This window comes from Triticum dicoccoides, chromosome 7A (genome assembly GCF_002162155.2).
Source record: "Triticum dicoccoides isolate Atlit2015 ecotype Zavitan chromosome 7A, WEW_v2.0, whole genome shotgun sequence".
NCBI classification, from domain to species: Eukaryota; Viridiplantae; Streptophyta; class Magnoliopsida; order Poales; family Poaceae; genus Triticum; species Triticum dicoccoides.
In genome coordinates this window covers 90,560,537-90,565,295 of record NC_041392.1, presented here as the reverse complement: position 1 = coordinate 90,565,295, position 4,759 = coordinate 90,560,537, and positions in this window count along the sequence as shown.

The following is a 4,759-nucleotide window of genomic DNA, read 5'->3' as shown; positions in this document are numbered from 1 at the left end:
GTTACCATATTTTCCGGAGGGGAAAGGAAGGAGGAGGGAAGGAATGGGGAGGCCGAATCCCTCCCCTTCCTTCTCTCTTCTCCTCTTTCCTTTCTCCCCTGGTTCGGCCCATATGGGGGGCACAACAGCCCCTGCTGGCTGCTGCGTTTCCTCTCTTGGCCCATTAGGCCCATATCTTTTGCCGGGGGTGCCCGGAACCCCTTCCGGTGACCTGATATGTACCCGGTACTCTCCGGAACACTTCCAGTGTCCGAATACTATCGTCGTACATATCAATATTTACCTCTCGACCATTTCGAGACTCCTCGTCATGTCCGTGATCTCATCCAGGACTCTGAACAACATTCGGTCACCAAATCACACAACTCATATAATACAAAATCGTCATCGAACGTTAAGCGTGCGGACCCTACGGGTTCGAGAACTATGTAGACATGAGCGGGACACCTCTCCGGTCAATAACCAATAGCATAACATAGATGCTCATATTGGCTCCTACATATTCTACGAAGATCTTTATCGGTCGAATCGTTATGACAACATACGCTATTCCCTTTGTCTGTCGGTATGTTACTTGCCCGAGATTCGATCATCGGTATCTTCATACCTAGTTCAATCTCGTTACCAGCAAGTCTCTTTACTCGTTCTGTAATACATCATCTTGCAACTAACTCCTTAGTCACTTTGCTTGCAAGCTTCTTGTGATGTGTATTACCGAGAGGGCCCGGAGATACCTCTCCGATACTCGGAGTGACAAATCCTAATCTTGATCTATGCCAACTCAAAAAACACCTTTGGAGATACCTGTAGAGCATCTTTATGATCACCCAGTTACTTGTGACGTTTGATAGCACACAAGGTATTCCCCCGGTATCCGGGAGTTGCATAATCTCATAGTCGGAGGAATATGTATTTAACATGAAGAAATTAATAGCAATAAACTTTGAACGATCAATATGCTAAGATAACGGATGGGTCTTGTCCATCACATCATTCTCCTAATGATGTAATCCCGTTATCAAATGACAACTCATGTCTATGGTTAGGAAACCTTAACCATCTTTTGATCAACGAGTTGGTCGAGTAGATGCTCACTAGGGACACGGTATCCACACATGTATTTAAGTTTCCGATCAATACAATTCTAGCATGAATAATAAACCTTTATCATGATTAAACAAATATAATAATAACCATTTTATTATTGCCTCTAGGGCATATTTCCATCACAAGCCATGATCTTGTTGTTGTCTTAGGTCTAGAACTGTTTTTTGCTAGCTCCAAATTTCTAAATTTTTTTGTGTGCTTGATAGATAATTTGTGATTTCTGGTGATGGATCTAGAGTATGTTGAGCATTGAATTAGTACACGGGTGCTTGTTGGTGATGTTGCTGTTGATGCAATTGGTGGACCAGATGACATAATAGAAGAGCTTGATCAAGCAGGAGTTGATAGAGGGAGGAGTGTAGGTACAGACATAGGCAATGTATGCAACCATATTCATAGCAATGCGGCCGCCATGACCAAGCAGCAAGTAGCTATGTTGTTAGGTTTAGGGAGAGAAGTGGTGTTTGTGATGAAGCTGGTGTTGGGAGGTGTTATGCTACTGAGTGTGTTGTGTCTGTTGTTGGTTCTGATGAAATGGCGTAGTGGTTCTATGAACTGGTGCTACTTAGTCAGTTCTAAAGAAATGTATATGCAACTTGCAGTAGCACTTTATTTTGCTATATGCATCTGAACTAGTACTTTGCTTTACTATAGTGATGAGGGATGATCAATGGTAGTGCCGGTTTGGAAGTAGCAATGTTGTAAGAGATGGTCAATCCTATTTTTGTATTACTATGGTCGTCATATGACGAATGAATGAAAATTTGCACAATGTTGACATTATCAATGGTACATTTTTTTCTTGCAAATGTCATGGCCACTTCATGCATTTAAACATGGCAGAAATGATATTTGGAAGTACGAACAAGGTTTTTCAAATAAATGTGCTTGCAAGTACCAATTGACAAACAAAGGGATAGCATATTGACATTTAGTTTTTGTTTTAGACAATGCATTTTCAGTCCAGTTTAGAAGCATATGTACTTTTTTCAGGTTAAAACTGGTACCAAATTTTAAACAAATAGTACAGAAGAAAGTACCAATTGAACGAAGAGATAGCATATTGATTTTTGTACCCGTTTTTAGATTGTTCAAACTAAAGCCGGAACTAAAGCTTAAGATCACACTTACTAGCAAATTGGTGTAGAAAATATGCCCTAGAGGCAATAATAACAGCTACTCCCTTCGTCCAAAATAAGCTACTCAACTTTGTACTAACTTTAGTACAAAGTTGAGTTGCCTATTTTGGGTCGGAGGGAGTATTATTTATCTCTGATGTCTACTATGCAACTTTATTCTTGTAGACACGTGTTGGGCCTCCAAGCGCAGAGTTTTGTAGGATAGTAGCAATTTTCTCTCAAGTGGATGACCTAAGGTTTATCAATCCGTGAGAGGTGTAGGATGAAGATGGTCTATCTCAAACGACCCTGCAACCAAATACAAGAAATCTCTTGTGTCCCCAACACACCCAATACAATGGCAAATTGTATAGGTGCACTAGTTCGGCGAAGAGATGATGATAAGAGTGTAATATGGATGGTAGAAATATATTTTTATAATCTGAATAAATAAAAAACAGCAAGGTAGCAAATAGTAAATGATCGAGCACAAAAACGGTATTGCAATGCTTGAAAGCAAGGCGTAGGGTCCGTACTTTCACTAGTGCAATCTCTCAACAATGCTAACATAGTTGGATCATATGATTATCCCTCAAAGTGCAATAAAGAATCACTCCCGAGTTCCTATTAGCGGAGAACAAAAGATAGAAAATGTTTGTAGGGTACGAGACCACCTCAAAGCTATTCATTCCGCTCGATCTATTCAAGAGTTCGTACTAAAATAACGCAAAGCTATTTTTTCCTTCCAATCTATCCTAGAGTTCGTACTAGAATAACACCAAAGCATATTCATATTCATAATACTCAATCCACACAAAGAACTACAAAGAGACCCCAAAGTTTCTATCGGAGAAAAGATAATAAGAACGTGCATCAACCCCTATGCATAGATTACCCTAATATCACCGCGGGAATCCGCAAGTTGAGTGCCATAACGTATATCAAGTGAATCAATATGATACCCCATTGTCATCTCAAGTATTCATACCGCAAGACATACATCATGTGTTATCAAATCTGAATATTCAATCCGACATGACAAAACTTCAAAGGGTAAAGATTTAATTCATCACAACAAGAGTATAGAGGGGAGAAACATCATATGATCCATCTATATTAACAAAGCCCATGATATAGATCACGAGAGAGAGAGAGATCAAACACATAGCTACTGGTACAAACCCTCAGCCCCGAGAGTGGACTACTCCCTCCTCATCATGGTGGCCGCCGGGATGATGAAGATGGCCACCGGATATGATTCCCCCCTTCGGCAGGGTGCCAGAACGGGTCTAGATTGGTTTTCGGTGGCTACGGAGCCCTGCGGCGGTGGAACTTCTGATCTAGGTTAACCCCGAGGGGTTTCGGAATATTTGGGAATTTATAGTGCAAAGAAGGGGTGCGGGAGGCCACCGAGGTGGGCACAACCCACTTGGGCGCGCCAGGGGGCCCTCGCGCGCCCTGGTGAGTTGTGCCCCCCTCGGGGCACCCCAAGGTGCAGCTCTGGCCCATTGGGTTCCTTCTGGTCCAAAAAAATCTCCATAAAGTTTCGCGGTGTTTGGACTCCGTTTGATATTTATTTCCTGCGATGTAAAAAACAAGCAAAAAATAGCAACTGGCACTGGGCGCTGGGTCAATAGGTTAGTCCCAAAAAATTATATAAAGTTGATATAAAATGATTGTAAAACACCCAAGAATGATAATATAACAGCATGAATACTTCATAAATTATAGATACGTTGGAGACGTATCAGCATCCCCAAGCTTAATTCCTACTCGTCCTCAAGTAGGTAAATGATAAAAGAAATAATTTATGAAGTATGAATTCTAGCAAAGTGCATAAGTTTGATCGATGATAATTTCAATCACTTTTCCTAGCATCATGACAACAACTCTTTCTTATAAAACTTCTCATGTTTAAAGTAGCAACCAATTCACATGTTAAGGTTCAAACAATGAATTCTCTTGAAACTCAACAACATATGTTCTTAGTCACCAAGCAATTGCAATTCAACTTATTCAATAGAGTTTAAGTAAGAGCTCCACATACTCAACCATCATATAGTCTTCTATGATTGCTAACACTCACCTTGTACACATGAGCAAAACGTTTCAACCGGACACATAGAAAGATAGGGGCTTATAATTTCGCCTCCCAACGTATTCACCTCAAGGGTGATGTCAACAATAATAACTCATGCTACCCATATCCAACTGGATATATGTGCCTAGATCTTTCCTCACCACATGATGCTTGCCAAAAGAGAAAAATAAAAAGGAATAGAGAGAAGAGCTTTGACTCTTTACATAAAAGTAAATACATAAAAGTAAAAGATAGGCCCTTCGCAGAGGGAAGCAGAGGTTTCCATGCGCTTATTTGTTTGTATGCTCAATCCCTTAGTGCAAAAGAACATCACGTTACATTGCCCCTTGTGATAGCGACCTTTATTATGCAGTCTGTCGCTTTTATTCTTCACCATCACAAGTTCGTGCAACACTCAATTTTCTCTTACACCAAATGATCTCACACTTTTAGA